Below are 10,072 nucleotides of genomic sequence, written 5' to 3' on the forward strand. Positions count from 1 at the left end.
TACCTACTGTTTACCACTGGTTGTATTAACCAAACTTTACTACAAAACCTAAATGTTTTCTACATGCTTAGTGACTTTGTGATCCCAAAATCCTTAAGATGTACTGTCTGATTATTAGCATAAATACTGCTGAAAAAATGCCACTCGGAGCCTCATAACGAGTTGCTGTTAATGAGCAGGAAATAGCGCCTTAGTATTAAAATCTATTCTTTCAGTTTATTATTAATTTTGTCTTGCAGGATTTTAATCTCTGTGTACCTTGTTACCAAAAAATTGCACATGAGCACAGTGGGAAAATTGGTTTTGAGATTAATGTTGACAGTGGAAAGGGAGGTATGATGTGGACAGAAGAAAGGGCAGTGATATGCAGCCTAGCACAAAGAACCAATTAGTCCCACTGGTCGATGTAATCACAGCCACTTATGTTGTGCAGCAAATAGAGATAAGTCTTCTAGGGGGAAAATGACACAAACTTGGAGGTCACATTTCACTCCACAACAGTGCAGCGCAACAACAGCAACAGAAAATGGATTGGCAGCCACACATGGCTAATTCTTGCAGCAAATGTGTGTATGTACTGTATAATGCAGCCTACCTTGCAGAGTGGTATGCTGCGATGACACAACTTTATACCACAGTTGTTGCAGCCGAAGAGTCAGCAACAGTGTGAATGATACAGATACTGTACACTTTATTGTCATTCAGGTTGTGATTGTGGTGCAATTTCTATGACAGCTACAGTTCAGTGATAAAGATTATAGAAACCAAAAATATTAAAAAAATAGCTATTCATTATATTTCCACATTGTATGTGCAATCATGTTTTCAAATGTTTAATTATTATAAAAATTTTCCAATTTTTATATGGCAAATAACCTATACTATAAATATTTAATAGGTTATCAATTATCTTTTTGTATTTTCAAAATTTTATAAAAATATACTGTATCATGCAATTGAACAACTTTAATTAGGTTGTTACCTAATTAAAAATGTGGACACATGACTGATGTGATTGTTCAGGTCAAATAATAATATCACTAAGCCATTTTGTTTCATTTTCTGTATAAAATTATTTAAAATGTTATTGAATTGTTAGATTTTTTGATCAGGGTGTTACGTGTGGGTTTGGGGGAAGTTTGAAGAGGGTGGTCGGGGCAAAATATTTTTGCCATTTGTCTTTCATTCCATTTCAAAATATAATTGATAAAAATGAAGTGTAAATTTAGGGACATTTACCAGGTTCTGCAATAAGTCAATTTACTTTGTATTCCTATCTGAGTAATCATCAAAAATTACAAAAAAAGAGAATGTAAGTTTCTGATATATGCTTAGTATGGACGACATTAAACTGCTCACGTCAGAAAACATTGGCTGCACACATCGAAAAAGGTTCGGCTGAAAATAGGCTCAAGAGATATCTCAAAAAATGAAAAAAGGGCTTCCTAAACTTTTGTAACAAACCAGTTCACAACAAAACATTTAGCAGTAATCTTTGAAGATTATCAACCATATCATTTTTCACCATATTGTTGGGATTCAATATTTCGACATTAATTATGTCATCATCAGGAATGATCATTCCTGATGATTTTCACCATATACCACTCAAAATCATAACCACCATGGGTGAATCTTCCCCTCTTTAAGCTAATTTTAAAATTTTATTTGCAGATCTGTATGAAAAATGTAAAATTGTCCAACTTAGCATCGGATTAAATTTTTAAAGATACTCTTTTGTGGTAGAATAACATTTTATCAGATGCATAATACCATTGAGGTGCAATACAATATAAACTTTATAATAATTAGGATGTAATAAATTTATATCGTTAGGTGAATAAAATTTGCGCAATTTTGTATCTGAGTTCTATATTTTTATACATATTTTGATAACAAAACAATTACAGTACTTTTATTAGATAATTTATATTGTTATTTGTAAATATTGAATTAGATTTCTCTTGCCTTTATTTTGGTATACAAGAGGTACACACATGTATTGTTTCCTACTTATTATTATATATGATATCAATAAAACTATCGTAATAGATGTGTGCTTTTTTTTTTCATTTCTAAATATGAGTTTTAAGAGATTTATACAATGATTAAGGAGAGAGTCAATGAAATGAGTTAACATATTTATTCAAATAAATGCCCTAGGCTGTTTATTGTTGAGAAGGGTTTTTGAGAGGGCGTTGATTTGAGAGAGCTGTTTATTTATCTTTTAAAATGGATGCATATATACCGTACACAAATAAGCGCCCCTTAATTTCATTGCAAATGTGGAACACATAGTTACCATAAAAAAATGTGTTAATACGTTTATATTTCATTAGATTTGTTTGGGGGAGGGGGCAGGGTATTTATTCAAGGAAGACATAATATTCCAAATGAGGCTCTGAAGAAGGTTCAGACTCAAAATGTGCTGATTACAGCGCTGCAATGTCATTGAATTCACCCTAGGGAGTTGAGATTCTATTCCATACATTCTGTATGTTGTGCTTGATCCAATGAAGGATAAAAAAAGAAAATTATTATTATTATTATAATATGTCCGTATTTGGATAATTGGAATACTAAATGGTATAATGAAAAATCTAAAATAATAATAACTCTGTCGTGCTTTAAAAAACCTCCCATAAAATTTTAATACTTAAATTGCACTTTTTAAAAAATTGTGTATTTGAAAGATATTATTAATATTACACAGATAGTTCAGTTTCCAAACAATACAGACAACAAACATTACCAGCCAATTTAAGTTTGTATATTTAGAAAAACGTGTTTGTTGGAATCATAAACGCGTATGTTAATATAGAAATGTTCAAAATATTTTCTAAAATAGTGATTAACATTACTGTACATATTACCATGGACCTATTAATAAGTCCATTAGTAGGTCCATGATATTATTATTATAATCAACTACTGTGTTAATTGTTAACACAGTAAATTGTTAACACAGTAAGGTCTTAATCTTGTGACTTTTTAATCCATGTTGCCTTATTAGGTTTGTCTACTTTTTTATATTGTTGTTCACTTGGACTCGAAACGTCGATCTTCTTTTTTTGTCAATAAATTTTGTTTTAAAATTATATAGTAAAACAAGAAAGATGTAGAGGTACCCCTGGCCAACTCACCCCCACCCCCTGAATCCGCCAATGGCTTTAAACTCTGGGCCGTCGGATTTGTTATCGGCAATATTTGGTTGTCCATTAATTTACAGTAATAGACCTTTCCGGAGTGTCAATCAAACTTAACAACTGACTAATCAGAACAACGCTAGGAATACGCACGCGTCTTACAAACACACGTGTTGTCCCACAAACGCACGTGTTCGCGTATGTTTTAACACTGCCGTCTTGTGGGGCCTTAGCAACAAAATCCAAGGGGCGGAGCTTAGCGGAAAGGTCCATTGGAACTAATCCAAAGCAGCACATTTCCCCACAAATAGAATTTAGAAACCATACCATATATTGTTTTGGGATCATTTCACCTCACTAAGCTGGAAACAATACCACTTTCTTGGCTTTCTTGCCACACCCTAGACGGAATACTGGCTTTTGTATTAGCCCATGGTTAGCCATAGTCTCAATAGTCTTCCACCAATCAGCACAAGTTTCACTGTCCAAAATTTCCCTGTGTGAGATTCTCTGCAAATTCTCAAGAGGACGATTAAAGGAAGCAATCAATCAGAACGTCGAGACAGTTTTAACAGACAATTCTTTTCAGAACTATCTACAGTGGTGTTTGCCACTAGGAGGTAGTCCTAGCAAGATAAAGGTCAGTCGATCGTAGCAAGTAAATTATACAAGGCAAGAGGAGATAATTATTGTAAGGATTTTATAAAATCATGAGGTAGGAGGTTACCATCCCGGGGGATTCACTTGAATACCTATTCTACTGAAAATTATTAGGGACTTTAACTACCATTTACCAAAATCCAGTATCGGTTGAACTACTATTACTGCCATGTAACCGGGTGTCTATAAAACGAAGACAAAGACCAAAGACCCAAAAACGAATACCCCTATTTTTTCTCTTTCATTTTGATGATAATACGCCAGGCTCTCACAAAATCCAAATTTCGAAGTTTTTTGGGCGTCTGTTTTTGAAATTTTCAAGGGTTTTCGTTTTATATACACCCTATATGGTGTCTACAAAATGAAGACCTCCAGTTATTTCTCAATTATCAGTATTTCAAAATCATCATAAAACAGGTGCCAACTAATTTCATTATTTTATCGGAATAAAATGAGGAATATCAAGAAATACTTAAGGGTCTTCGTTTTATAGACACCCCATGTAACCTAACAAATTAAACTTGTTCTGGTTCCCGATGGCGAATTAGACTGTAGTTATGTCCGTTCGCGATCTCTACTGTAGGTTTGGCACGGAGTTTTTAGAACTTTTAGAGCTAAAACCGTGTGAAAAATTATACTGCTTTGATGATACGGGACGGGGCAGGGACTTTAACTAGCAATTTTACCTGGTATTTCCCACATTTGTGCTACCAAGTCCTCGTAAATATACCCTATACATGCTGAAACTCTTCCATAACTTCCCACACTACGTGCTACCAAGTCCTCAAAAATACCCCCGTAAATGCGGCACAACCGTATAGAAACCCTTACAAAAATGTCCTATAGGATCCTATAAGAGAAAATCTTATAGGAATCATAGATTTTTCGTCACATCTATAGGATCCTATAGGATTATATAAATAGATATCCTTTAGGAATCCTATAGGAATCATATAGGAGTCATATAGGAGTCGTATAAGTATTCTATAGGAATTTTAATATGTTTCCTTTAAGATTCTTAAAGAAATCGTATAGGAAAACTGCAAGATTTTTAAATGAAACAAATAGGAATCTTATAGTTATCCTGCCTAAAGGAATCGTATAAATTTTCTAAAGGAACCTTATAGGAATCTTATATGAATTATATAGGTATCTTATAGGAATCCTATGGGTTTCTTATATGAAATCTATAGGAATCTTATAGATATCTTATTGGAATCTTATAGGAGCCTTATACGAATGATATAGAAAAGTTATAGATATCTTATAGAAATTTTATAGGAGTCTTATATGAATTATATAGGAATCCTGTAGATATTTTATAGGAATCTTATAGATATTTTATAGGAATTTTACAGATTTCCTTCTGGGATCATATAGGCGTCTTATAAGAATCCTATAGAACTCCTTTAGTAATCCTAAAGTTATCTTAAAGAAGTCCTATAGATTTCCTAAAGGAATCTTATAGAAGTCTTATATGAATAATACAGGGTCCCTATAGATATCCTATAAGAATCCTATATGGTTTCTATAGGATTCGTATGGGTGTCTTATAAGAATTATATAGGAATCCTATAAGTATTATTTTTATCCTATTGATTTCCTAAAGGAATCGTGTAGATGTCTTGCAGAAATCCTCTGTGAATGCTTTAGTTGTCTCATAAGATTCTTATAAGAAAGCTGTATATAATGATTTATAACAGATTCATATAAATTTCTTATTTTGTAAATATATACTGTTTGTTAATGTTAATGCAAGCAATGATTGCTTAGTAAGTTGTTATTGACGGGTTAGCTGGTTGTTGACATCTGTTGGTTCCGCAATATTGTTTGCATGCATTGCAATTGAGAGTGAGCCCCCGGGGTTACCATGCAAAGTCAAGCATGAAAAAAATGTTTGTGCCTTCAACCATGTAAATTGTGTCGATAAAATAGATCATAAATAGAACAGATTAAAAAAGTCTTTCTTTATTCTGGATACTTAATTCTTGATGAGGACTAAAGCGCGGTTTCCCTATTGGCGACTGCCGCGACCGTCACCGACAGTTGTCGGGAAGGTTAAACCTATCTCAACTTTGCCGTGACAGTTGTCGGGAAGGTTAAACCTATCTCAACTTTGCCGATTGCGTTGCAGACGAATCGGGGTGCCTTCCCGCCGATTGCGTCAGGGAAGCTAGAAATGTGCAACTGATGAAGCTGAATCAGGTCCAACCTTCCCGACGACAGTCGGCGTCTGTCGCCGATAGGGCAATTCTATGAAAACCGAGCTATAATTAATGTCGAAATATTGAATCCCAACTCGATGACGTGCATTTCAATACTTGGAGTATAATAAATACTGTCTTATCTGAGATTGATCGATTTTACACTTCCTCCAGCACTAATGTACACTAAATACAGAACAGTATATTTCTTTTAATGTTTTCCCAAAAATGCCTTCGGAACGTTCATGATTCCTCCAACTGCTGCGGCCGGTTGCGTGGTTGCGCACTTTCTCCAACCCTGTGCAAGAAAGAACAGCAAACTCTTAGTGGTAAGATTTGTCGAAGTCAACGGCGGCACAAGGAATTTGCCAACGAAGGAGTCCGAACCAAGAGCCTCGGTCGGCGGCCAGTAATAAAAAAAAATCATTTGTAGGGTTCATGCGACCAGGTTTACGGGGAGAGTTTGGCTTAGTATAGTCCAAAATGTGTTTCCCATAATAGGCCTATTAGGGATTGGCAATCAAAATAACATTATTTAGATAGGCAAATTATTATTTATTTTTCAATTTCTGGTCCGACAACTTAGTAGTTTGTCGGACCGGGACGACAGGGGTACAGGCCTGGGGGGTTCCCTTCCCCCGCTGGTTAGAATCTGAGCCTTGACGTCCCCAGAAATACTGTTCTGTTTTAATTGGCATTTCCAGAAGGAAGACATGATGCTTTCTCAAAAATTATATTATTTAACCTTTGTGTTAAGTTTGTATAGAATTAAAATCAATCTATTAAAATTATTTTTTTCTTGCAGGATTGCAATCTTTGTGTGTATCATTCATAAAAAACAGTTTCACTTATAGTATTAAATTTAATCCATTCAAATTATTTGTTGTTCTCTCTTGCAGGATTACAATTTTTGTGTGCATCATTCGTAAATAGTGGACACAACTGTTGTCATATTGATCTGCACCAGTGTTACAAGCGGTATGGAACGTTCAAGTGAAGCTCGCAAAGCATCCAATAGACGCCTCCTCCAAAGTTTGGTTCACGCTTCCTATTGTGATAATGACGATTGCTACAGGGCAACTTGCCAGAAAATGAAGAATCTCATACAACATGCAAAAACCTGCGAAAGAAAAACAGCTGGAAACTGTCGTACATGCAAACAGCTTATTGCGGTGTGTGTTTTACATGTGAAACAACATTGCTCAGAACAGATGTGCCGGGTGCCATACTGTGCACATATTAAGCGATTAATAGAAAGGCAGCAGAGACCTGTAGCTGCTATGAAAAATGCAGGCGGATAGGGCAATATTACAGCAGTATTCCCAAAAGACAACGCCGGTCAGGCAAGAATGTTTTTATACCTTGTCTTGTGAACCTGCTGCCTGTCGATAATTATGATTTTGAATAAAAATACTAGGCCTATTTTAATTTTTGGCCAGTTAGTAAACTTGTCTCCACAAAAAATGAATACTTCAGAATAAATTTATTCATTTTCTAATTTGGACCCCCACCATATCTATATTTCTTCCTCAATCGATTTGTATGAACATATATCAATCCCCTGTACTACACTGTTTACGTTCATCAATAAAACTTTATTTTTATTTATTTTTTCTCAGCCTAAATGCTTTGGACTAATCCATTTTGCTATGTAAGAAAACGTAATTTTATTTTGTTCCTACCCTCCTATGAGTCAGCTATTCCTGGATATCTCGCTGCTTCCCTAAGGGTCTCTTCGTGTCTGAGCTACCCGGTAGACCGGTACCAGCTATCTCTATTCTGCCCACAACAGGGCTGTATGAACCAGTACAACTGGGTAAAGCTGCATTCACACACCGAGCCGAAAATGCGTAGAACGTTTTCGATGCGCGTCTAATGCGCCTCTATTCTTTACCACTGCTTCAATTTTCTTTTTGTTGGACATGCAAACCGGATACGTTGTTCTATTGTACCTTAACCTCCTACTCATCTCGAAAGATGTGCTAGATCATGTACTAGGGATTATATTTATGTTGCAGTTAGGTAAATATTTTAATACATTATTTTATTTACAATTGTGCGTAGGTTTAATGTGATGCATTTTCTTTTATTATTAATGTTTCGTGAGTTATTTTCATAATCTTATTCAAATGTTGGTGTTTTAATTAAGGCAAAAATAAATTTGTTTCATTTGATGTCTTGTATTTTTTTTTTTTTTATCTATTTGCATTTGTAAATTCAGATAATATTTAACATTTCTGTGTTGCCTTCTGTGTGTTTTATTATTTATTTTAATCATTATGCAATATAAAAGATAGGATACACATTGTTTAATTCAATAACTTGTATACCCAAGTTAATACCATAATTTATATGTTACTGCAAAAATGAGCTTGGTAAAAGTTAAACTGGGTCCAGTCCCTAAACTTAGTCTTAATCGGCGAAAAGGGTTTATAATAAACCGATTTTGGCACCAATGACGTTCCATATTACAAATTTGGCTTGAATTCCATAGTACTGTATTCTTTTTCTGGGATTAGCTAAAAAGTTTGCAAAGTTTCTCGATAGAGGTTGGTGGCGCTCTTCGAACGTCTGACAAGTCTCTAACACTAGGAAAAACAATTTGACTTTTGGCAAGTCTAGGTAAAAGTGCCCTTTATTATGTCCTATTAATTGGTAATAGAAAGACATTTATTTTAATGAAATTTTAAGTTTATGAAAAAAAAAAATTAAAACCACTGCATTCATGCATAAATTTCATTCATTGTTTGATATTTCTTTTTTATCAAATTTTAAGGTTTTTGTCTTAAATGTTTTAAAAATTAAAACCACTGCGATCATGCATAATTTTCATTCACCGTTCGATTATTAGGAACATCCAATTTCATAGACTCCTTTGCAACATCCGAACAGATAAGACGAAAATTGAATTAAATGGAAAATTCATAATTTCTTTAGATTATTATTTTTTTGTTCATTCCTCATATTATATAAATATGTCGTATGCGAATGTCATCAATGCAGCTTTCATATTTTTGACACAAAATAAAAAATAGCCAGTATCATGACTTCCTGTACATTTGTGCCAGGCCAATTTAAACAACGGAGTTTATAGTGAGGATACAGCTATCCAGGAAATATAACAACTTTGATGAAAGAAATAAGAGATGTATTCGATTTTAGTATGCTTTAATAGAAAAAATTACAAGACATTTTACAATCGTACATTTCAATTTGTGCAATAGTGACGCCTCCAATTAAAGGCCACCTCCTATTCTGTGCTCCCAAATTAACATTATGTCTTATCTTTATTATTCTAATAATCAAACCAAAGCAGCTAAAGACCATGGAAACCCTAGTCCCAAAAGTGGTCTTAAATTGGAGGGAGACCTGTATTTTAATAATATTGAATTATATAAAGATTTGGTCCTCATATTTCATTGTTTCTATGATAATTAATTGGAATCTTCATTGATAGAATTTATAAGTAATATCAAAGTATCCATGAATTAATGTGTTGAGGAAAACTAACTCAGTGCATAGAGAGGTATAGTACCTCTATGTCCAGTGGAGGGAATTATCTTGTGTTGCATACAATAACATTCAGTTTTAATCTTTTCATAGTTTAGATGGCTGTATTGTATCTGAACTTGCATGTATACCATTTAACCAGTTGATTAACATCTCATTTACCTCTTTAGGTCTGAAAGTCAAGAAAATTACATACGGTAACATTTATTATCATATAGATTGAGAAATACAAATTTTTAAGATTCAATATTTAAGAACTTTAATTAGTGTATATATAATATACATAATTTTTTGTGCTTGATAGATAAAGTGAGATGAAAACAATAAACAACAAATATACAATACTGTATATAAAATAGTAAAATGAAAATGAGTCAAAATGTGATTTTTTTTTCAACTTATTAACATGAGCCTTGGGCTCCTGCTCGACGTTTTATTTATTCATTTATTTTTTATAAAAATTTAATAAGCTGGTAAAGCAACAGATGTAGGCTAGCAGATTGAGTGGAGGATGGGCCTAAGTACTAGTAAATGCAAAATGTAAATACCGTA

General features: G+C 33.8%; 1 protein-coding gene and 1 long non-coding RNA gene across 2 annotated transcripts in view; both read left to right on the top strand.

Moving 5' to 3' along the window:
• Positions 1–2,053, top strand: part of LOC117112982 (histone acetyltransferase p300-like) — a gene marked incomplete in the record, with an annotated part of 58,911 nt that extends 56,858 nt beyond the window's left edge. The window contains 1 exon segment of the mRNA XM_033256205.1: positions 241–2,053.
• Positions 2,054–3,579: 1,526 nt separating this feature from the next.
• LOC117112983 lies at positions 3,580–8,925 on the top strand. Its single transcript, XR_004446120.1, has 2 exons — positions 3,580–3,837; positions 6,910–8,925. It is a non-coding gene; the product is annotated as an uncharacterized LOC117112983 (long non-coding RNA).
• The last annotated feature ends 1,147 nt before the right edge of the window (positions 8,926–10,072 follow it).

Source organism: Anneissia japonica, unplaced genomic scaffold (genome assembly GCF_011630105.1).
Source record: "Anneissia japonica isolate Jap-2015-1 unplaced genomic scaffold, ASM1163010v1 scaffold3066_len296678_cov185, whole genome shotgun sequence".
NCBI classification, from domain to species: domain Eukaryota; kingdom Metazoa; phylum Echinodermata; class Crinoidea; order Comatulida; family Comatulidae; genus Anneissia; species Anneissia japonica.